This window comes from Pagrus major, chromosome 19 (assembly GCF_040436345.1).
Source record: "Pagrus major chromosome 19, Pma_NU_1.0".
Taxonomy (NCBI): Eukaryota; Metazoa; Chordata; class Actinopteri; order Spariformes; family Sparidae; genus Pagrus; species Pagrus major.
In genome coordinates, this window is record NC_133233.1 from 7,969,439 (window position 1) to 7,994,294 (window position 24,856).

At 43.3% G+C, this 24,856-nt stretch overlaps 10 non-coding genes across 10 annotated transcripts; all 10 read left to right on the plus strand.

Annotated features, from left to right (window-relative positions):
- The first annotated feature begins 6,071 nt into the window (after positions 1–6,071).
- On the plus strand, positions 6,072–6,143 carry trnag-ucc (transfer RNA glycine (anticodon UCC)). The gene has a single exon. It is a non-coding gene; the product is annotated as a tRNA-Gly (tRNA).
- A 1,916-nt stretch (positions 6,144–8,059) lies between these two features.
- trnag-ucc (transfer RNA glycine (anticodon UCC)) lies at positions 8,060–8,131 on the plus strand. Its single transcript has one exon. It is a non-coding gene; the product is annotated as a tRNA-Gly (tRNA).
- A 2,138-nt stretch (positions 8,132–10,269) lies between these two features.
- Positions 10,270–10,341, plus strand: trnag-ucc (transfer RNA glycine (anticodon UCC)). Its single transcript has one exon. It is a non-coding gene; the product is annotated as a tRNA-Gly (tRNA).
- Positions 10,342–12,017: 1,676 nt separating this feature from the next.
- Positions 12,018–12,089, plus strand: trnag-ucc (transfer RNA glycine (anticodon UCC)). Its single transcript has one exon. It is a non-coding gene; the product is annotated as a tRNA-Gly (tRNA).
- Positions 12,090–15,430: 3,341 nt separating this feature from the next.
- Positions 15,431–15,502, plus strand: trnag-ucc (transfer RNA glycine (anticodon UCC)). The gene has a single exon. It is a non-coding gene; the product is annotated as a tRNA-Gly (tRNA).
- Positions 15,503–16,462: 960 nt separating this feature from the next.
- trnag-ucc (transfer RNA glycine (anticodon UCC)) lies at positions 16,463–16,534 on the plus strand. Its single transcript has one exon. It is a non-coding gene; the product is annotated as a tRNA-Gly (tRNA).
- A 3,791-nt stretch (positions 16,535–20,325) lies between these two features.
- On the plus strand, positions 20,326–20,397 carry trnag-ucc (transfer RNA glycine (anticodon UCC)). The gene has a single exon. It is a non-coding gene; the product is annotated as a tRNA-Gly (tRNA).
- Positions 20,398–21,029: 632 nt separating this feature from the next.
- Positions 21,030–21,101, plus strand: trnag-ucc (transfer RNA glycine (anticodon UCC)). Its single transcript has one exon. It is a non-coding gene; the product is annotated as a tRNA-Gly (tRNA).
- Positions 21,102–22,191: 1,090 nt separating this feature from the next.
- On the plus strand, positions 22,192–22,263 carry trnag-ucc (transfer RNA glycine (anticodon UCC)). The gene has a single exon. It is a non-coding gene; the product is annotated as a tRNA-Gly (tRNA).
- A 1,405-nt stretch (positions 22,264–23,668) lies between these two features.
- On the plus strand, positions 23,669–23,740 carry trnag-ucc (transfer RNA glycine (anticodon UCC)). The gene has a single exon. It is a non-coding gene; the product is annotated as a tRNA-Gly (tRNA).
- Positions 23,741–24,856: the final 1,116 nt, after the last annotated feature.

Below are 24,856 nucleotides of genomic sequence, written 5' to 3' on the forward strand. Positions count from 1 at the left end.
CCTCAGTTTTCATGGTAGAAACAAAATGTCCAGGAGGAAGTCCTCCAAAAAAAATGTCAAATTTAAACTGCAGTTCCAAGTCAGCTGGCAAATTGGACCCCCCCAAATATCGAATTTGTGTCGTATTGTTTGACACATGAATCATTATTATTATTATCATTATTATTATTAAGGGACATCAGGATTCCACCAGAGACAAACTTAGAGGGACTGTTTCATAGTTGAGCCCTGTCGGCCAATCAGAATGAAGGACTGGGGATCTGAGCTCTGTCACACAGGTGGCATCAGTTCATCACGTTTTGATCACGAGCAAACTGCATTCTGGGAATCAAGACATCAGTGACTAATGTAGAAAAAGAGAAGTGTCCGGCCACAGACACCAGCTGATCTGTGGCCGATGACTGGAAGTGTAAAGCTCTCTACAGGATGTAAAGTTAGTGTATATAACACGTAGTGACACAGTTCCAGTCATCATATATGTGCATGTGTTCTGATGACTGAAGGGTTGATTTGCAGCTGGGACTGTTTGTCGCACAGTAACTCACCTTTCTTACTTTTTCATGATTTTTTGAATTCAGAAGCCAAATCTTTGTTTCTTTGAGTCCATTTCCTCGTCCGTGCTGCTCTCCTCTGAACACAACCAGCTCCTGTTTGTATCTCGTCTTCTTTTGTATTTGGTGCCATGCTTGGAGAAAATATTTGATTATCATAGCTCTTGCCATTTTTTAAACATTTTTCATTTCAGGTGTTTCTGTTTATTATTGCCGACATCTCTGAGGAGTTTCTAATTCTGTGTAAATAACGCAAAGATCTGTGTTGTTTTAAGAGGTATATTCAACAGTACTGTGTAACATCTTCCTCTGACATCACTGACTGACCCTCTCTCTACTGAACCACACTCCCACTGGGTCTGTACTGTAAATGTATGTTTATGAAACAATAAGCTGTTACTGTGGGAACAGATTTGTACATGAATGTCTTATGCTGTAAATAAATATTTCAAAAGTGAGTGGAGAGTTTTGACTCATCATTTATGATCAGAGACAAACAACCAAACAGCTTCCTGATACGACAATCCCAGCAGTGACACACAACTGGTACACAGTATGACTGGTCTCTGTGGATTATTAATTTCAGAAAGCTTTCAAGCCTGTTGGCGAGCACTTCTGAAATAAGTTTTTTGTCTGTGCATAACAAAGCCGCTGAACTGCACGCCGATAGGATGCCGGTATCAGTCTTGTCTGAGAACACTCCTGCAGCGCCTCACACAGGTCGGCTCCCAAACACTTCCAGAAGTGCTTATAAATATCTGTAGGCAGTCCATCCAGTCCAGGAGCCATCTGACCCACAGCAGCAGTGAGCTCATTCAGGGAGAGATGTTAGCATCCAGGACAGCTTTGTCCTCAGAGCCTAACTGAGGAAGCCCCTGCAGCCCCTGCAGCCCCTGCTCTCTGTTACAGCCCTCCAGCCTGAGGCGGGCGCTGTAGAACTCTACAGCATGATGTCTCATTTCATCTGGGTCAGTTGTCATCGTACCATCAGGGAGGCAGAGACGAACCATTTGTTTGGTCCGAGAGACAGACTTCTCCAGGTGCCAGTGTGAGCTGCATTTAGTGGTTGGTGAGATATGAAAATCTAACGTGACTAAGTGATGGTCAGTGAAACCTGCTGGATAAATGTCCAATAACCTGTTGTTAAAACTTGACATATACACGTGACATTTAAATCCTGTCCAGCCTGGCTGCGCTCATGTTCCCATCTAACACCCTAACCCATGTGTGATGCCTAACCTGGGGATGTTTGACCCTCCATACATCCACTACACCTGACTCTGAGATCACCTGTGACAAAGTGACACAAAGGCTCTGATCACACTGTTTTAAGAAAACCTTTATTTTCCGAAAAATGTCCGGCCTGTCTGAGCCCTGATTTGGAGCATAGATGTTAATGAAAAATAAAGATATGTCCTGTATTTCTTCTCTAGCCACTAAAGCCCTGCCTGTCAGTATCTCTGTGGTGGAGGAGACATTAACATCAAACCCTGGGGAAGAGAGAACGGCTACACCTGCAGAGAAACTAGTCCCATGAGACAGAACATACTGGCCCTTCCAGCCGGCCCCCCTCAGCCGGCCTGTGAGGACAAAAGTACAGAAGGACAATATTTTGTATTTGTACAGAAAAAAGATATGTTACAGCAGCAAGAGACACCCAGATAGCAGTGGACTGCTAGGTCGGCACATCCGCTCTACTGTCTCGGCCATGCGAAGAGGATCTGCCCCGCCTACAGGCAGCGCACCGTCTAACAGCGGACTCAGTGCGGGCACGAGGCGGACCCGCACATCTACGCGCCTTTTTTTGAGGACTATAGAGAGCGGCAGGACAGGAACACAGTAAGTAACCAATGCGAAATATGCTTTATTTGTACTACAGTTGACTACAGCCAGTAAAATTATAACGTTATCGGTCAAACGTAGTTCTTTGTTTGGTTTCGTCGTTTCTAATTAAGACGTGTGTTATTATGGCGCTTAAAGATAACAAGCCCACATTTTCACATTAGCTAGTTACCTGCCCTGATTAGTTTAATTCAGTCACAAGCACATGACGTTATGTATCCTACTTTTTAGCCCTTTAATGTAACCACTGCAGGCGAAATTAATGCTGACATTATCTAACCTACTCAAACGGGCTGTTGAAGATAGGTAATAATACGCGTTTGGGCAATGTTTTTAGCCAATATGTTCACATTTTGGCAAATCGAGGGCATTAAAAGTCTGCTTAATTTGCCATTAACAGCTCAGTTTTGCTATGTAGCCATGGATGTGCGGAGAAGTATTACTTCAACTTAAACATGATGATTCATAGTCAAGTCCTGAAGCGTTTTCTCTCTGATTTTAAAGCGGATGTATGGACACAAATATGTGATTGACCTCAGAGATGTCATCCATCTCTCAGAGTTTAATCACACTGAAAGATGCACTGCGTTTCATGTCTGTACTGTATGAAGGCTTAATTATAACTGAGAGGTTAGCTACAATGACTTTTCTTTTTAAACTCAGATTTAACTTTTAACTCCAGCTCTGTATAACCAAGTTGCATTTTGCAAATTGCAATATATAGTGATATTTACATTTTCCTCCTTTATAGTTTTACAGTCAACTAAATATGTTTGCATCGTGAAGAAAACAAGACATTTGAGGACCACATCTTGGGCTTTGGGAATTACTGATTTAATTTTTTTATTTTTATTTTTTTACATTTTCTGACATTTTCTAGACCAAACAACTAATCGATTAAACGAAAAAAAATAATCCACAGATTAATGAATGATATAAACAGTTAGTTGCAGCCTTACTATTTATCAAATTTTGTCAAATTTAATTTTCACAGTAATATCTGCATGTCTGTAAACATCATTTAAAGTTAGGATCCAAGCATTTCTTGAAATGTGTACCTAAAGTTAGAATGCCAAAGAATAAAATAGTTATTGATTCTATTTAGGGTCGCATTTCATTTTTCCAGTAATACAAGTTCAATGTATTTGCATTTTGTAATGACCTCTCTTGAGTAAGGGAAAGTTCCCCAGCTGACTGTTGTGTAGTTTTATCTGACATGAGCCTCACTGATAACTGATGGCTCTCTTACAACTGCAGAAGAGTTGTATTATGTTATAAAAAAATAAAAACCCAACTTAAACACCTTTACGGTAAAAGCATTTAACTGAAGAACGACAGGGTGGCTTAAAGGATAGGCTCCTATTTTTTCAAGTGGTGATTGAATTGAATCTTTATTAATAAAGCCAGACTGCTTATAATAAGTATTTGGGCTTTTATAAAGAAAAGGAGATGTTGGGGTGAGCTTTTTTGAACAAGGGATCTGGAATTTGTCTAGAACAAATAAGCCACTTAATGAACGGATCCAAGTCAGATCCGGGCCGGGTGAGCTGCTTTATGAGCGGATACAGGTAGGGTCTGGGCCAGAGCCGGTCTGGATCCGTGATCCTTATCTGTTCCGGGTCCGTCCCATCATGCAAGTGGACTCTGATCCAGATCCACTTTGTTTGCTATCTGGGCAGGCTGAGAGGTAAAAAGATGACTAATGAAGGCATTTCTGTGAACACTAGACCAACACCAATCACTGCATCCACTGGAAAGAGGTTGAAGGTCATCGGCCAGTGAACTACCTGACACCTGACGCCATCTTAAAGCAGTGACAGGCTACCATCTCCACCCATATACAAACACCAAACGCGCAACTCCATCTGCTGATAAAGACCACGAGATGCGACTGAAAAGAAGATTTCTAGTAAGTGGAACTTTATCAGGTTCTATTATCGAGGTCAGTGATGGACCTCAAGCTCAACCAAAACATATTATTGTGTTTTGTTCTGTGTGTTGTTGTTGTTGTGTGATCTCATTCTGTTCACATGTAAGGACATGCTTTTACACATCCAGACAGTTGACATATTGCAAAGCTGCAGCATAACCTCCACTGACCACTAGATGGCACCAATGGTATTTATATGAAGGGCCATGTGGAGGATGTCATCATACACCTTCCACTGAGGTACAAACCGATTTCACAAATCAAGAACGGTGATGCTTTTGGCAGTTTAACACATGTAAAGTCTGTTTTGGAGAACGCCTGTTATACTAGAAGAGAATAAAGTAAGTGGGGCGAAGTTATAAGTCAAATGCTGATTCCAAACTACTCCAGGGCATCAACAACAGTAAGAGAATTCATATCCACAGTATACTGTAAATATATGTGTCTTTGAAAGAATCTATTTCCTCTGTTCTGCCTGACTTTCTCCTCAGCTGGTTTGTTGTTGTTGTTGTTTTTTACTGGATTATGAACATTTAGCAGTGCTCTATGTTTGGAAGGCTGACCTCCTTTGTCATAGTTAGCAGCAACACCGCGGCAGCTGTTTGTGGAGAAGAGAATGTTAGTCACAAGTTTTTTTCTGAGAACAATCATTAGTTTTGTTGTTTACATGTTTACATGCCAATGTGCCAGAAATATTGTCTTTCAACATGTCATCCTCCAATCTGGTGGCCACACATTCCATCCTTTTGCATATTGCTTATCACAGCCAACTGTGTTGAGACATTGTGACGTCACTATTGGATGTGTTTGTTCCATTGTGACATTGTAATTGGATTTTGTTCTACTTGTTGTGATTTTCTGTCATCTCTGCCACATATTTGCTTGTATTTCATTACATGGTTTAGGGGACATCATGCACAAAAACTAAAGGGTAATACTACCCTTACAAACAGGAGGCTCTTTGATGAAGAAGAGAAGATAAATGTCTGTCTGTGTGACCCCAAAAACAACAACCGAGTGGTTAAGGCAATGGACTACAAATCCATTGGGGTCTCCCTGCGTAGTTTCTAATCCTGCGGTTGATGTTGGACACTTTTAACATTGGCATTCAGAAGGGATCTGTACTAACAAAGCCTTGACCCTTCAAACAGACAACAAACCATCAAACTGAGTTGTGTGTGCCTCCTCCTGCACAGCCCACAATCAGCACCGACAGGCCATTGTCACTCGCCTGCGTTCATATTTGTGTGACCGTACCGTGCACAAAAAAAAGTGGAGGTCTGACTGCAGATGTCATTGGTTTGATTTGCTGTGATGGTATTTCATGTTCAGTGTGACTGAAATCATCGTTGACGTATTTGTATGATGACAGAGGCGGATCATGGCCTTGCCCATACGCACATGAATGTTATAACAAACGTTGTCCTTTGCATTATACGTCACTAAAACTGAGTTTTTTAAAATCATCGTCTGAAGTGAAGATTTTTCAAAAGCCCGGTTTCTGTGCATCTATAACTTTATGATTTATTCTTGTCATCATCTGTTCGGTGTTCAATCAAGTGTTTTGCAGCCTCAGTTCTATATTCAACATTAACGTCACATGTAGTTATAGATATGTTGAACTGCCTCTTTTCTCTTGTTCTTCCTCCTCCTTTCTCTTTTTTCCCTCCTTATGTTACACACTCTCCTCCCTCTGTATAAACACTGACGTAGACTCCAGATGTGGCAGACATTCCACACTTTTTCATGCGATGGTGGTATAGTGGTGAGCATAGCTGCCTTCCAAGCAGTTGACCCGGGTTCGATTCCCGGCCATCGCAAATGTGAGGTTTTTTTTAAGCTTTATTCATGTCTACTTCCTGAACTCCGTACTGCATTAACATCAAGTTCGTGCAGGAAGATGTCAGAGGAGACAGTCTGCCCATATCTTGGACTAGGGATGTAACGGTTACCGGTGTCACGGTAAACCACGGTAAAATTCCCGACGGTGAAGGTTACCCTTTAAGTTTTAATTACCATAGTAACCGCCGTGGTCGATAACCACGGTGTGGAAAACTCGCGAGGTACTTTATCCAAGTCTCCCTACGCAGGCGCAGCGTGCAACGTGCGCTTGTTATGTAGTGAAGAAGACATGGCGGAGGGAGGACGTGATAGTAGCGGCCCTCAAGGCATTTTTCCGCCTTCAAAGAGAACCAAATCTGAAGTCTGGGCTTATTTTGGTTATTATGAGAATGCTCAGGGACAGCTGGTCGAGGATGGCAGCCCTATCTGCAGGAGCTGCAAGAAGAAAGTTGTTGCGAGGGGCAGCAACACATCCAATTTACTTACTCATTTGCGCGACCATCACCCTCAACTGTTAAGCGAATGCAAGGTAAATTAACCTTAAGCTCAGGTGAATGATGTGTGTATGTCGAGTTTTCTCTGTCTAATTTGCTGTTGTCACTAATGTAAACTGACCGGATAGTGGTATAACTGAACGAAGTTGATCCGTGATTTGACACGTTATCTGAACCGCTTATTAATTGTAGATTTCACTTTTTAAAGTCGACCTAAAAAATTCCCCAAATATTGATGCAGAGCTGCAGTGAGGAGGATCTGAGACAAACACGTACTGGGTGGACTGAGTTAATGAATGCAAACTGACTGAGATGACTGACTTTCATCTCAGCTCCGTTCACCGGAGCAGCGTCTACCTGTGGCTCAGCAGCCATTAGACCAATCAGATTGACCGAGTCCATTGACAACAGACGAGCAAGCAGACAGAGACAGACTGCCAATATATATAAGTAATATCAGAAATATATAATACTTGTGGATTATTTGTAGATTAGACTATATATAAAGAATAATATAAAATGGTGACTATAACAAGTGTTTAGATAGAGATAAGAGCCAAAATAGAGCGTTCATAATTAATTTGACAATAATCCTTTTTGTTTTGATCTAAAAAATTATCCAACCTGTTTCTCACAAAAGTGATATGATCTAGATTGTGAGTTTTGTGATCTGTTGGTTGCACCCTTGGTATTAAGTAACAATGACAGTAATAATTAATAATGACATTTTCTATTCATTTTTTTCACAGAGAGGGTCTGCTGGCCAATCGAGTGCTACTGCCAGTACATCTCATTCTACCTCTGTAACGCAGACACATGATAATTTTGGTCACTATTACCGTGGTGTGAAATTTTCATACCGTTACATCCCTATCTTGGACTATGCAGTACACATTGAAGAAGACAGAAGACCTACACACACAGATCAATACTTGCTGTTGGCTCTCATCACCCACTGGAGCACAAGCTGGGGGTCATCAGAACGCTAAACCATCAGGCTGAGACCGTGCCCACTAAGACAGAGGGGAAGGAGAAGGAACAGAAGCACATCAGGGGAGCACTTAAAACCTGTGGCTACCAGAACTGGACCTTTGTCAAAACCTCTAAAAGATCCAGAGCAGACAGAGAGGAGGAGACCAGAAAACGTAACAATGTCATCATTCCTTATGTCACGGGAACATCTTAGAAACTCAGAAGGATCTTCAAGAAACATCGTATCCAGGTTCACTTCAAACCTACCAACACACTCTGGTAGAAACTTGTCCATCCTAAGGACAAAACACCCAGCCATAAACAGAGTAATGTAGTTTATGCTGTTCAATGCAGCCAGGACCTCTTCCTCCCTCTGTACAAACACTGACGTAGAGTGCTGATGTGGCAGACCTCCTGCTGTTATTCATGCGATGGTGGTATAGTGGTGAGCATAGCTGCCTTCCAAGCAGTTGACCCGGGTTCGATTCCCGGCCATCGCAAGGAAATAACAGCAGGAAATGGAATCCAGTTAATCACAGCAGTGGAAGTAGCTTTATGACAGCCTGTAGGAGACAGTGGACCATGGTAGGGGTATTGAGCCATGGACAGTGTCAGTACCTGGGTGGGTTGCCACTGTACACTGCAAGAGTAGGTAGAGGAAGAAGGCTCCAGGTGGGGGGCATGGCAGATTAATAGTCAATCATGCGAAGCAGTGGTCAGAACAACATGCTGGATGTTAGCTGCTAATATTGTGCTACTGAGACTTTTTTGGGGAAGACCGTCGGTCTGGAAGAGGGAAGAACGGTTCCAGAACAGGTTGAAGTTGTCAATGAAACCATTGTTGTGGATTCTTCAGGTGGACTGGAGCCAGGTGTTCAGACTGAGGATTCTGGAGAAATGCCCAGCTCCACGGCCGGGAATTGGCAGAGGTCTGCTGAGCCAAACATCCTTTCCACAGCTGTTTAAGAAGCTGAAGAGGGCATTTTTAGTCAGCTCCGACTGCCGACGAGCCGTGTCATTGGTTCCGACATGAACTAGAACCCGGTTAATGGATGATGGGAGAGAGCACAGTAGGTCAGGAAGCTTATTCAGGATAACTGGCACCGTGGCTCCTGGAACGCAGTGTGTGGCTGCGTTGAAAAAGCGAATCTTCCTAGTGATTGAGTCTCCTATGATGAGTGTGGTTGGAGCGAAGAGGGTACGAGGAGACGATGGCTGTGGGCTTTCAGTACTCTGTGTCTGAGCAGGGGAGTGCTGTGGCCGTGTAGTAGCTATGTACCTCGGAGAGGTATCGATAGCCGGCTTGGTGTGAGGAAGAGCACCGGAGCTTCCCTCAGGATCTGGCGCCATGAGGAGGAGGCTTTGGACCTGGATGAGAGCCGCTGTTTCAGGCCCGGGCGAGGAAGGTCGTCTGGGTCAGCAGGTATCGCCATTGGGCGAAGAGGAGCAGCAGTCGTCGTCATCGGGCGATGAGGAGCCGCAGGGTGGTCATCTGGATGAGCCGGGTTGTCAGCCGACAGGGCTGCATAGCGGTTTGAGAGGTTCAGGCAAGGCGGAGGAGCAGACCCATCTGGGTCCCTCTTTTGACCGCGGACCAGAACCTCGGTCCAAGGCAGCTGCTTGGGTGTTGAGCAGGAGGAGAGTTGTGGGCCAGCAGCTGGGTCCCACACAACCGTGTCCCTGAGGATTGCAGTGAGCGAGGTGATCTCTTTGGATTGTATGGATGCTACATCCATGAAGTTGGATAGCAGTGACTCTTTCTTCTGGAGTTCATCAGAGAGCCGTCGGATATCATCCTTGAGGTCAGAGATCTTTTTGTTTGCTTGCTGTAGGAGTTCACAATCCACACCGGGCATGGTTAGCAATGTTGTTGTGTTTAGCTTAGCCGTGACGCTAACAAGCAACACTGGTCAGGCGGTTAGACTCTTAGAGCAGTCCAAAAAGTCAGGTGGAAAGAGTGTTGAGAGTATCCTCACTGTTTGTGTGTCTGTTTGTTAAACTGTGGCTGTACGCTGCTGAAAATGCCCAAATAATTTGCCGCAACAAAAATTTGGCGCTTGTCTCTCGGTGTGTCGCAGTTTGGTGACGTAGTGATGTAACAAGCATGTGATAACAGTAATTGGTCGACTCATGGTATACATACATGAAAATATGTGTATACGTATCTTTGACTTGTAAATGTGATTGTCATTGGTTTGATTTGCTGTGATGGTGTTTCATGTTCAGTGTGACTGAAATCCATGTAGACGTATTTGTATGACAGAGGCAGATCATGGCCTTGCCCATATGCACATGACTGTTATAACAAATGTTGTCCTTTGCATTGTACGTCACTAAAACTGAGGAGTTTCTTAAAATCATCATCTGAAGTGAAGATTTTTCAAAAGCCCGGTTTCTGTGTATCTATGACTTTATGATTTATTCTTGTCATCATCTGTTCGGTGTTCAATCAAGTTCAGCCTCAGTTCTATATTCAACATTAACGTCACATTTAGTTATAGATATGTTGAACTGCCTCTTTTCTCTTGATCTTCCTCCCTCTTTCTCTTTTTTCCCCTCCTCATGTTACACACTCTCCTCCCTCTGTACAAACACTGACGTGGAGTGTTGATGTGGCAGACATTCCTCCCTTTTCCATGCGATGGTGGTATAGTGGTGAGCATAGCTGCCTTCCAAGCAGTTGACCCGGGTTCGATTCCCGGCCATCGCAAATGTGAGTTTCTCCCAGCTTTATTCATGTCTACTTCCTGAACTCCGTACTGCATTAACATCAAGTTCATGCAGGAAGAGGAGACAGGCTGCCCTTTTTGGACTGTGCAGTACACATTGAAGAAGACAGAAGCCTCAACAATAAGGTGTACAGAAAACCTACACATATCAATATAGAGCTGTGCGATATTACGATATATATCGTAGTGCGATATAAATATGTCTACCGTAGGATATAACTCTCTGTTGTCTATATCGTAATTTTAACGTGTAGGCTATTTGTTTAGCACTGTTGCTACACTAACGTTAACGTACACTACGGTTGTGATTTAATACACCGTGTAAAGCACAACTCAACGCCGGAATGACCATTGGATATCCAAATTTTGAGTTCAAAACAAGTTCATTGTATGAAGGCGAATGTAACTGCAGCAACGCTACTGCTTTGTGGCAGCATTTTTACGTCACCCGCAAGGACTCGTTTACGGCACTGGTCGCTTGGGAGTAAACAGAGGCAAAGCAGCATGGCGGAGACGGAGGAGAGTGCAATGGAAGACGAAAATAACGTTACTAGTAACGTTACATCAGACGCGGATACAGAAGCAGAACCCCAAGAAGATTTGGTGCGGGATATATATCGTTATCGGGATATAAAATTAGCTATATCAAGATATAAAATTTTGTCCATATCGCACAGCACTACATCAATACTTACTGTTTGACTCTCATCACCCACTGGAGCATAAGCTGGGGGTCATCAGAACAGAGCAGAGTAATGTAGATTATGCTGTTCAATGCAGCCAGGACTGCACAGATTTGTACATTGGGGAGACAAAACAACCTCTCCATAAACAAATGGCACAACACAGGAGGGCCAACTCCTCAGGTCAAGACTCTGCTGTCCACTGACATCTGAAGGAGAAAAATCATCCCTTTGAGGACAACAATGTAAACATCTTGGCCAGAGAAGACAGATGGTTTGAAAGAGGAGTAAAAGAATCCATCTATGTTAAACTGGAATGACCGTTTTTGAACAGAGGAGGTGGCCTAAGACATTACTTATCACCCACATACAATGCAGTACTGAGTTCCCTCCCCAGACAGCTTAACAACCATTCACACCTGGGCTCACCTAGCCTTAGCAACCCACATGAAGGCAGAGACCCACAAGTGACCCTATTGACTCTGAAACTCAGAGCTCACAGGTGACCTAAACGACTCTCTCATGAATGCCTTAAAATGTTTCTCAACACATTTCTTATTACTCTGAAGAAGAAAATGTACAATAAATCTGCATGTGTAACATGCAGATTTATTGAGAGACTTTGAGAGGTGGATGAATAGAAAAAATACAACACAACTTTTGGCTTGGGACTGAAAAGTTTAAGGACAGTGATTGAATGTAACTAAGTACATTTACTCAAGAACTGTATTTAAGTATCTATAACTATGATTTATTCTTGTCATCATCTGTTAGGTGTTCAATCAAGTGTTTTGCAGACTCAGTTCTATATTCAACATTAATGTCACATGTAGTTATAGATATGTTGAACTGCCTCTTTTCTCTTGTTCTTCCTCCTTCTTCCTCTTTTTTCCCCTCATGTTACACACTCTCCTCCCTCTGTACTAACACTGACGTAGACTCTAGATGTGGCAGACATTCTCTTTACTTCTTATGCGATGGTGGTATAGTGGTGAGCATAGCTGCCTTCCAAGCAGTTGACCGGGGTTCGATTCCCGGCCATCGCATATGTGAGGTTTTTTAAAGCTTTATTCATGTCTACTTCCTGAACTCAGTACTGGATTAACATCAAGTTCGTGCAGGAAGATGTCAGAGGAGACAGTCTGCCCATATCTTGGACTATGCAGTACACATTGAAGAAGACAGAAGACCTACACACACAGATCAATACTTGCTGTTCGACTCTCATCACCCACTGGAGTACAAGCTTGGGGTCATCAGAATGGATGGAAGGAGAAGGAACAGAAGCACATCAGGGGAGCACTTAAAACCTGTGGCTACCAGAACTGGACCTTTGTCAAAACCTCTAAAAGATCCAGAGCAGACAGAGAGGAGGAGACCAGAAAATGTAACAACGTCATCATTCCTTATGTCACGGGAACATCTTAGAAACTAAGGAGGATCTTTAATAAACATCTTATCCTGGTTCACTTCAAACCTACCAACACGCTGAGGTAGAAACTTGTCCATCCTAAGGACAAAACACCCAGGCATAAACAGAGTAATGTAAATTATGCTGTTCAATGCAGCCAGGACTGCACAGATTTGTACATTTGGGAGACAAAACAACCTCTCCATAAACGAATGGCACAACACAGGAGGGCCAACATCTTCAGGTCAAGACTCTGCTGTCCACTGACATATGAAGGAGAAAAATCATCCCTTTGAGGACAACAATGTAAACATCTTGGCCAGAGAAGACAGATGGTTTGAAAGAAGAGTAAAAGAATCCATCTATATTAAACTGGAACAACCATTTTTGAACAGAGGAGGTGGCCTAAGACATTACTTATCACCCACCTACAATGAAGTACTGAGTTTCCTCCCCAGACAGCTTAACAACCATTCACACCTGGGCTCACCTAGCCCTAACAACCCACATGGAGGCCGGTTGCGTCAATGACCCACAGGTGGCCCTAACGACTCTGAAACTCAGAGCTCAAACGTGTCCTTAACGACTCTGTAAGGACACTCCCACACAGAGTTTAAAAGTCTGCAGCTCCCCTCCAGTTAGTTAGAACTGAAGAAGCCTCTTGGATGAGAGCTGACATGTCTTCAACAAACTGAAACAAGTCCAGCTGCCTACGATACAGCACTGAGAATTCCTATGACGTGGATGACAGAGAACCTTCATCAACATCATTCAAAGCCATCCCACTTGTTCTTAGTGCTTCTTAAATACTCAATAATATTCAATGTGAACTCTGCCTTCAGAGATGCAACCCCATGTGTTATTTATCGGTTATGATGCTGTTGTATATATATATGGCACATGCAGATTTTTATAAATGCATTGAACAAATGGATTTTTTAAGAAAACCTACATTTTAAAAAGATAAAGGCCATCATAAATACAACTATTGACATAAAATGTTTCTCAACACATTTCTTGTTACTCTGAAGAAGAAAATATGCAATAAATCTGCATGTGTAACAACAGAGAGACTTTGAGAGGTGGATGAATAGAAAAAATACAACACAACTTTTGGCATGGGACTGAAAAGTTTAAAGACAGTGATGGAATGTAACTAAGTACATTTACACAAGAACTGTATTTAAGTACAATTTTGAGGTACTTGTACTTTAGTCATGTATTTCCATTTCCTGCTATTTTATACTTCCACTCCACTACATTTTGGAGGCAAATATTTTACTTTTTACATTTATTTGATAACTTTAGTGACTAGTTATTTTGTAAATTGCATGCTGCGACAGAGCCAAAGTAGCACATTATTAAATCAATAGATTATTAAACCCACTGATTCCGATAATTAGAAAAAAAGCTGAGTATTGGATCTGATAATCGGCCAGGCAGTAATTGGTCAACTCATAGTTTACATACATGTAAATATGTGTATAAGTATCTTTGACATGTAAGTACATGCTTTTACACATCCAGACAGTTGACATATTGCAAAGCTGCAGCATTACCTCCACTGACCACTAGATGGCACCAATAGTATTTATATGAAGGGCCATGTGGAGGACGTCATCATACACCTTCCACTGAGGTACAAACTGATTTCACAAATCAAAAACGGTGATGCTTTTGGCAGTTTAACACATGTAAAGTCTGTTTTGGAGAACGCCTGTTGTACTAGAAGAGAATAAAGTAAGTGGGGCGAAGTTATAAGTCAAACGTGGAAGGCTGACCTCCTTTGTTACTAACTGAGTGGTCATACTTAGCAGCAACACAGCAGCAGCTGTCAGTCGAACGTTTTTTTTTCTGAGAACAACCATTAGTTTTGTTGTTTACATTGTTTACATGCCAATGTGCCAGAAATATTGTCTTTCAACATGTCATCCTCCAATCTGGTGGCCACACATTCCATCCTTTTGCATATTGCTTATCACAGCCAACTGTGTTGAGACATTGTGACGTCACTATTGGATGTGTTTGTTCCATTGTGACATTGTAATTGGATGATATTCTACTTGTTGTGATTTTCTGTCATCTCTGCCACATATTTGCTTGTATTTCATTACATGGTTTAGGGGACATCATGCACAAAAACTAAAGGGTAATACTACCCTTACAAACAGGAGGATTTTTGATGAAGAAGAGAAAATAAATGTCTGTCTGTGTGACCCCAAAAACAGCAACCGAGTGATTAAGGCAATGGACTACAAATCCATTGGGGTCTCCCTGCGTAGATACTAATCCTGCGGTTGATGTTGGACACTTTTAACATTGGCATTCAGAAGGGATCTGTACTAACAAAGCAGCGTGTGTGGTTGACCCTTCAAACGGACAACAAACAATCAAACTGAGTTGTGTGTGCCTCCTCCTGCACAGCCCACAATCAGCACCGACAGGCCATTGTCACTCGCCTGCGTTCATATATGTGTGACCGTACCGTGCACAAAAAAAAGTGGAGGTCTGACTGCAGATGTCATTGGTTTGATTTGCTGTGATGGTATTTCATGTTCAGTGTGACTGAAATCATCGTTGACGTATTTGTATGATGACAGAGGCGGATCATGGCCTTGCCCATACGCACATGAATGTTATAACAAATGTTGTCCTTTGCATTATACGTCACTAAAACTGAGTTTTTTAAAATCATCGTCTGAAGTGAAGATTTTTCAAAAGCCCGGTTTCTGTGTATCTATAACTTTATGATTTATTCTTGTCATCTTCTGTTAGGTGTTCAATCAAGTGTTTTGCAGCCTCAGTTCTATATTCAACATTAACGTCACATGTAGTTATAGATATATTGAACTGCCTCTTTTCTCTTATTCTCCCTCCTTCTTTCTCTTTTTTCCCTCCTTATGTTACACACTGTCCTCCCTCTGTACTAACACTAACGTAGACTCCAGATGTGGCAGACATTCCTCTCTTTTTCATGCGATGGTGGTATAGTGGTGAGCATAGCTGCCTTCCAAGCAGTTGACCTGTGTTCGATTCCCGGCCATCGCAAATGTGAATATTTTTTAAGCTTTATTCATGTCTTCTTCCTGAACTCCATACTGCATTAACATCAAGTTCATGTAGGAAGATGTCAGAGGAGACAGTCTGCCCATATCTTGGACTATGCAGTACACATTGAAGAAGACAGAAGACCTACACACACAGATCAATACTTGCTGTTTGACTCTCATCACCCACTGGAGCACAAGCTGGGGGTCATCAGAACACTAAACCATCAGGCTGAGACCATGCCCACAAAGAAAGAGAGGAAGGAGAAGGAACAGAAGCACATCAGGGGAGCACTTAAAACCTGTGGCTACCAGAACTGGACCTTTGTCAAAACCACTAAAAGATCCAGAGCAGACAGAGAGGAGGAGACCAGAAAACGTAACAACGTCATCATTCCTTATGTCACGGGAACATCTGAGAAACTCAGGAGGATCATCAATAAACATCGTATCCAGGTTCACTTCAAACCTACCAACACGCTGAGGTAGAAACTTGTCCATCCTAAGGACAAAACACCCAGGCATAAACAGAGTAATGTAGACAGCTTAACAACCATTCATACCTGGGCTCACCTAGCCCTAACAACCCACATGAAGGCCGGTTGGGTCAATGACCCACAAGTGGCCCTAACGACTCTGAAACTCAGAGCTCACAGGTGTCCTTAACAACTCTGTAAGGACACTCCCACACAGAGTTTAAAAGTCTGCAGCTCCCCTCCAGTTGGTTAGAACTGAAGAAGTCTCTTGGACAACAACAACTTTATGATTTATTCTTGTCATCATCTGTTAGGTGTTCAATCAAGTGTTTTGCAGCCTCAGTTCTATATTCAACATTAACGTCACATTTAGTTAAAGATATGTTGAACTGTCTTTTTTCCCCTCCTTATGTTACACAGTCTGCTCCCTCTGTACAAACACTGACGTAGAGTCCTGATGTGGCAGACATTCCACTCTTCTTCATGCGATGGTGGTATAGTGGTGAGCATAGCTGCCTTCCAAGCAGTTGACCAGGGTTCGATTCCCGGCCATCGCAAGGAAATAACAACAGGAATTGCAATCCAGTTCATCACAGCAGTGGAAGTGAATTTATGACAGTCAGTAGGAGGGAGTGGACCATGGTAGGGGTGTTGAGCGATGGAGAGTGTCAGTACCTGGGTTGGTTGCCAGGGGGAGCTTGTGAGAGATACAGTACTGTGTGCTGCAAGAGTAGGTGGAGAAGAAGAAGGCTCCAGGTGGGAGGCGTGGCAGGTCAGTAGTCAGTCACGCGGAGCAGCGATCAGAAGAGCATGCTGGATTTTAGCTGCTGAGACTGTTCGGGTGAAGTCTGTTGATCTGGAAGAAGGAAGGACAGTTCCAGAACAGGTTGAAGTTGTCAATGAAACCAATGTTGTGGATTCTGCAGGCGGACTGGAGCCAGGCGTTCAGACTGAGGATTCTGGAGAAACAGCCAAGAGTTGGCAGAGGTCCGCTGAGCCAAACATCCTTTCCACAGCTGTTTAAGAAGCTGAAGAGGGCATTAAAGTCCTTTTTAGTCAGCTCCGACTGCCGACGAGCCTGGTCATTGGTTCCGACATGAACTAGAATGGTTCATGGATGATGGGAGAGAGCACAGTAGGGAAGCTTATCCAGGATAACTGGCACCGTGGCTCCAGGAAAGCAGTGTGTGGCTGCGTTGAAAAAGCGAGTGATTGAGTGATGAGTGTGGTAGGAGTGAAGAGGGGACGAGGAGACAATGGCTGTGGGCTTTCAGTACTCTGTGCTCGAGCAGGGGAGTGCTGTGGCCGTGTAGTAGCTATGTACCTCGGACAGGTATCAATAGCCAGCTTGGTGTGAGGAAGAGCACCGGAGCTTCCCTCAGGATCCGGCGCCGTGAGGAGGAGGCTTTGGACCTGGATGAGAGCCGCTGGTTCAGGCCCGGGCGAGGAAGGTCATCTGGGTCAGCAGGCATCGCCATCAGGCGAAAGAGGAGGAGCAGTCGTCATCATCGGGCGAAGAGAAGTCGCAGGCATCGCCATAGGGCGAAGAGGAGTCGCAGGCGTCGTCGTCAGGCGATGAGGAGCCGCGGGGGGGTCATCTGGATGAGCCGGGTTGTCAGCCGACAGGGCTGCATAGTGGTTTGAGAGGTTCAGGCAAGGCAGAGAAACAGACCCATCTTTTTTTTTTTTTTAAACCTTTATTTAATCTCGAGAATCATTGAGAGGAAGCTCTCATTTTCAATGATGTCGAGAGTACAAGTCAGATATTTACAACACAAAGTACAAATAAGACAACAACACAGCACAAGTTAAAGAAGGAAAGAACACAGAAGACAGTTTCATCCATTAAAAACAGTTACATTCATAGACAGAGGAGTTTGTTATCATAGTTTTAAACTGACCCAGACACAAGTATCTGTAGTTTTAATGTTAGTTGTAAATGATTCCAGGTGGATGCTGCAGAGAAACTAAAAGCAGTTCTACCAAATGAGGTGTTTGTCCATGGAATTTTGAGTGTCAAACAGTTACTTGAGCGAGTTGAGAATGGAGTATGAGACTGATTTAGCAAGGAAGTAATATATGATGGCATTTTTCCAATTAAAGCTTTATAAATAAATAAGAGCCAATGCCTGTCCCGTCTTAAAGCTAGAGGGGCCCAGCTCACCTTCTCATATAAAACACAATGATGAGTCAAATAGCTGTTATCAGTGATGAATCTAATCGCAGAATGGTAAATGGGGTTCAGGGCAGCAAGTGTGGAGGCAGAGGCATTCCTATAAATGACATCACCATAATCTAAAACAGATAAGAATACGGCTTCTACGATCCGTTTTCTGCTGAACAATGGGAAGTTGGTTCTGTGTCTGTAAAGGAAACCGATTTTTTGTCTTAACTTGTTTGACAGTGTCAATGTGATATTTGAAAGTGAGTTTTTGATCTAACCAGATACCCAGATATTTATATTCTGAGACTCTTTCAATACTGTGTCCTGTGCAAGTGGTGATAAATAACCCAGGGTCATTAATGTCTTTAACTTTAGAGAATAGCATGTATTTGGTCTTATTTGAGTTGAGAACTAGTTTCAGATGAGATAAGGTATACTGCAATTGATTCAATGCTTGTTGAAGGGTTTGAATGGCTGAATGTGCAGTGTCAGTGGAACAGTACAGAATTGTATCGTCTGCATAAAGATGGGCATTACAATTTGTTATGTTGGACGTAATGCTATTGATGTATATTGTAAACACAACAGGACCCAGTATTGTACCTTGTTGGAGTCCCTTTGATAGTGTTAAATATGTAGAACGGCTGTTTGCGAGAACAACACATTGCTTTCTCTGTGCCAGATAATCTTGAAACCTTGAAGTCAGAGTCGAAATCCACCTCACTTAATCTCCGAAGGAGCAAGGAATGGTCGACAGTATCAAAGGCTTTTGATAGGTCTACAAACAGTGCAGCACAATATTTTTCTTTATCAAGGAAGGATACAATATCATTTGTAACAGAGGTTATGGCAGTGATGGTACTGTGATTGGTTCTCAAGCCGGATTGGCGTGGATTTAAGACCTGGTTATTGTGGAGAAACACTTTAATCTGATTATTAACAGATGATTCTAAAACTTTTGCAAGAGAGGACAGTTGGTCAATAGGTCGGTAATTATTAACGTCTGATTTATCCCCACCCTTATGTAATGGGACTACGTGTGCAGTTTTCCATGCTTGGGGGAAGGTCTTTGTTAAAATAGAGAGGTTGAATATATGTGTAACTTGATCCGTAATCTGGGTCCCTCTTTTGACCGCGGACCAGGACCTCGGTCCAAGGCAGCTGCTTGGGTGTTGAGCAGGAGGAGAGTTGTGGGCCAGCAGCTGGGTCCCACACAACCGTGTCCTGGGGAATTGCACTGAGCACGGTGATCTCTTTGGATTGTACGGATGCTACATCCATGAAGTTGGATAGCAGTGACTCTTTCTTCGGGAGTTCATCTGAGAGCCGTCGGATATCATCCTTGAGGTCAGAGATCTTTTTGTTTGCTTGCTGTAGGAGTTCATAATCCACACCGGTCATGGTTAGCAATGTTGTTGTGTTTAGCTTAGCCAGGACGCTAACAAGCGACACTGGTCAGGCGGTTAGACTCTTAGATCAGTCCAAAAAGTCAGGTGGAAAGAGTGTTGAGAGTATCCTCACTGTTTGTGTGTCTGTTTGTTAAACTGTGGCTGTACGCTGCTGAAAATGCCCAAATAATTTGCCGCAACAAAAATTTGGCGCTTGTCTCTCGATGTGTCGCAGTTTGGTGACGTAGTGATGTAACAAGCATGTGATAACAGTAATTGGTCGACTCATGGTATACATACATGTAAATATGTGTATAAATATCTTTGACTTGTAAATGTGATTGTCATTGGTTTGATTTGCTGTGATGGTATTTCACGTTCAGTGTGACTGAAATCATCATGGACGTATTTGTATGATGACAGAGGCAGATCCTGGCCTTGCCCATACGCACATACGCACAAATGTTGTCCTTTGCATTGTACGTCACTAAAACTGAGGAGTTTCTTAAAATCATCGTCTGAAGTGAAGATTTTTCAAAAGCCCGGTTTCTGTGTATCTATAACTTTATGATTTATTCTTGTCATCATCTGTTCGGTGTTCAATCAAGTGTTTTGCAGCCTCAGTTCTATATTCAACATTAACGTCACATGTAGTTATAGATATGTTGAACTGCCTCTTTTCTCTTGTTCTCCCTCCTTCTTCCTCTTTTTTCCCTCCTTATGGTACTCACTCTCCTCCCTCTGTATAAACACTGACGTAGACTCCAGATGTGGCAGACATTCCTCTCTTTTTCATGCGATGGTGGTATAGTGGTGAGCATAGCTGCCTTCCAAGCAGTTGACCCGGGTTCGATTCCCGGCCATCGCAAATGTGAGGTTTTTTAAAGCTTTATTCATGTCTACTTCCTGAACTCAGTACTGCATTAACATCAAGTTCATGTAGGAAGATGTCAGAGGAGACAGTCTGCCCATATCTTGGACTATGCAGTACACATTGAAGAAGACAGAAGACCTACACACACAGATCAATACTTGCTGTTCGACTCTCATCACCCACTGGAGCACGAGCTGGGGGTCATCAGAACGCTAAACCATCGGGCTGAGACCATGCCCACAAAGAAAGAGAGGAAGGAAAAGGAACAGAAGCACATCAGGGGAGCACTTAAAACCTGTGGCTACCAGAACTGGACCTTTGTCAAAACCTCTAAAAGATCCAGAGCAGACAGAGAGGAGGAGACCAGAAAACGTAACAATGTCATCATTCCTTATGTCACAGGAACATCTTAGAAACTCCGAAGGATCATCAATAAACATCGTATCCAGGTTCACTTCAAACCTACCAACACGCTGAGGTAGAAACTTGTCCATCCTAAAGACAAAACACCCAGGCATAAACAGAGTAATGTAGTTTATGCTGTTCAATGAGGCCAGGACCTCTTCCTCCCCCTGTACAAACACTGACGTAGAATGCTGATGTGGCAGACATTCCTCGCTTTTCATGCGATGGTGGTATAGTGGTGAGCATAGCTGCCTTCCAAGCAGTGGACCCGGGTTCGATTCCCGGCCATCGCAAGGAAATAACAGCAGGAACTGGAATCCAGTTAATCACAGCTGTGGTTGTAGCTTTATGATAGCCAGTAGGAGACAGTAGACCATGGAGAGTGTCAGTACCTGGGTGGGTTGCCACTGTACACTGGAAGAATAGGTAGAAGAGGAAGAAGGCTCCATGGCAGATTAATAGTCAATCATGTGGAGCAGTGGTCAGAACAACATGCTGGATGTTAGCCGCTAATACTGTGCTACTGAGACTGTTCGGGTGAAGACCGTCGGTCTGGAAGAGGGAACGATGGTTCTAGAACAGGTTGAAGTTGTCAATGAAACCATTGTTGTGGATTCTTCAGGTGGACTGGAGCCAGGTGTTCAGACTGAGGATTCTGGAGAAATGCCCAGCTCCACGGCCGGGAGGTCTGCTGAGCCAAACATCCTTTCCACAGCTGTTTAAGAAGCTGAAGAGGGCATTAAAGTCCTTTTTAGTCAGCTCCAACTGCCGAAGAGCCGTGTCATTGGTTCCGACATGAACTAGACCCGGTTAATGGATGATGGGATGATGGGAGATAGCACAGTAGGTCGGGAAGCTTATCCAGGATAACTGGCACCGTGACTCCTGGAAAGCAGTGTGTGGCTGCGTTGAAAAAGCAAATCTTCCTAGTGATTGAGTCTCCTATGATGAGTGTGGTTGGAGCGAAGAGGGGACGAGGAGACGATGACTGTGGGCTTTCAGTACTCTGTGTCCGAGCAGGGGAGTGCTGTGGCCGTGTAGTAGCTACCCTAGCTGTCCTTTGCATTTTACATCACTAAAACTGAGGATTTTTTAAAAACATTGTCTAAAGTGAAGATTTTTCAAAAGCCCGGTTTCTGTGTATCTATAACTTTATGATTTATTCTTGTCATCATCTGTTCGGTGTTCAATCAAGTGTTTTGCAGCCTCAGTTCTATATTCAACATTAACGTCACATTTAGTTATAGATATGTTGAACTGCTTCTTTTCTCTTGTTCTTCCTCCCTCTTTCTCTTTTTCCCCTCCTTATGGTACACACTCTCCTCCCTCTGTATAAACACTGACGTAGACTCCAGATGTGGCAGACATTCCTCTCTTTTTCATGCGATGGTGGTATAGTGGTGAGCATAGCTGCCTTCCAAGCAGTTGACCCGGGTTCGATTCCCGGCCATCGCAAATGTGAGGTTTCTTTTAAGCTTTATTCATGTCTACTTCCTGAACTCCATACTGCATTAACATCAAGTTCATGCAGGAAGATGTCAGAGGAGACAGTCTGCCCATATCTTGGACTATGCAGTACACATTGAAGAAGACAGAAGACCTACACACACATATCAATACTTGCTGTTCGACTCTCATCACCCACTGGAGCACAAGCTGGGGGTCATCAGAATGCTAAACCATCGGGCTGAGACCGTGCCCCCAAAGAAAGAGAGGAAGGAGAAGGAACAGAAGCACATCAGGGGAGCACTTCAAACCTGTGGCTACCAGAACTGGACCTTTGTCAAAACCTCTAAAAGATCCAGAGCAGACAGAGAGGAGGAGACCAGAAAACGTAACAATGTCATCATTCCTTATGTCACGGGAACATCTGAGAAACTAAGGAGAATCTTCAAGAAACATCATATCCTGGTTCACTTCAGACCCACCAACACGCTGAGGCAAAAACTTGTTCATCCTAAGGACAAAACACCCAGGCATAAACAGAGTAATGTAAATTATGCTGTTCAATGCAGCCAGGACTGCACAGATTTGTACATTTGGGAGACAAAACAACCTCTCCATAAACAAATGGCACAACACAGTAGGGCCAACTCCTCAGGTCAAGACTCTCCTGTCCACTGACATCTCAAGGAGAAAAATCATCCCTTTGAGGACAACAATGTAAACATCTTGGCCAGAGAAGACAGGTGGTTTGAAAGAGGAGTAAAAGAATCCATCTATGTTAAACTGGAACGACCGTTTTTGAGCAGAGGAGGTGGCCTAAGACATTACTTATCACCCACATACAATGAAGTACTGAGTTCCCTCCCCAGGCAGCTTAACAACCATTCACACCTGGGCTCACCTAGCCCTAACAACCCACATGAAGGCCGGTTGGGTCAATGACCCACAGGTGGCCCTAACGACTCTGAAACTCAGAGCTCACAGGTGTCCTTAACGACTCTGTAAGGACACTCCCACACAGAGTTTAAAAGTATGCAGCTCCCCTCCAGTTAGTTAGAACTGAAGAAGCCTCTTGGATGAGAGCTGAAACATCTTCAACAAACTGAAACAAGTCCAGTTGCCTACGATACAGCACTTAGATTTACTATTGACCTGGATGACTGAGAACCTTCATCAGCAACTTTATGATTTATTCTTGTCAGCATCTGTTAGGTGTTCAATCAAGTGTTTTGCAGCCTCAGTTCTATATTCAACATTAATGTCACATTTAGTTAAAGATATGTAGAACTGCCCCTCTTTTTCTTGTTCTTCCTCCCTCTTTCTCTTTTTTTCCCTCCTATGTTCCATACTCTCCTCCCTCTGTCCTAACACTGACGTAGACTGCTGATGTGGCAGATATTTTTTCCATTTCTATGCGATGGTGGTATAGTGGTGAGCATAGCTGCCTTCCAAGCAGTTGACCCGGGTTCGATTCCCGGCCATCGCAAAAGTATCCTTTTTTTCAGCTTTATTCATGTCTACCTCCTGAACTCAGTACTGCATTAACATCAAGTTCATGCAGGAAGGTGTCAGAGGAGACAATCTGCCCTTTTTGGACTGTGCAGTACACATTGAAGAAGACAGAAGCCTCAACATTGAGGTGTACAGAAAACCTACACACAGATCAATACTTGCTGTTTGACTCTCATCACCCACTGGAGCACAAGCTGGGGGTCATCAGAACCCTAAACCATCGGGTTGAGACCATGCCCACAAAGAAAGAGAGGAAGGAGAAGGAAAAGAAGCACATCAGGGGAGCACTTCAAACCTGTGGCTACCAGAACTGGACCTTTGTCAAAACCTCTAAAAGATCCAGAGCAGACAGAGAGGAGGAGACCAGAAAACGTAACAACATCGTCATTCCCTATGTCATGGGAACATCTGAGAAACTGAGGAGGATTTTCAAGAAACATCATATCCAGGTTCACTTCAAACCTACCAACACGCTCTGGTAGAAACTTGTCCATCCTAAGGACAAAACACCCAGGCATAAGAAGAGTAATGTAGATTATGCTGCTCAATGCTCCTCAGGTCAAGACTCTGCTGTTCTCTGACATCTGAAGGAGAAAAAACATCCCTTTGAGGACAACAATGTAAACATCTTGGCCAGAGAAGACAGATGGTTTGAAAGAGGAGTAAAAGAATCCATCTATGTCAAACTGGAACGACTGTGTTCAGAGGAGGTGGCCTAAGACATTACTTATCACCCACATACAATGCTGTACTGAATTCCCTCCCCAGACGGCTTAACAACCATTCACACCTGGGCTCACCTAGCCCTAACAACCCACATGAAGGCCGGTTGGGTCAGTGACCCACAGGTGGCCCTAACGACTCTGAAACTCAGAGCTCACAGGTGTCCTTAACAACTCTGTAAGGACACTCCCACACAGAGTTTAGTCTGCAGCTCCCCTCCAGTTAGTTAGTAGTTACTAGTAGTGACTAGTTACTTAAAAAAAAGTTTAAAGACAATGATGGAATGTAACTAAGTACATTTACTCAAGAATTGTATTTAAGTACAATTTTCAGGTACTTGTACTTTCGCCATGTTTTTGCATTTTCT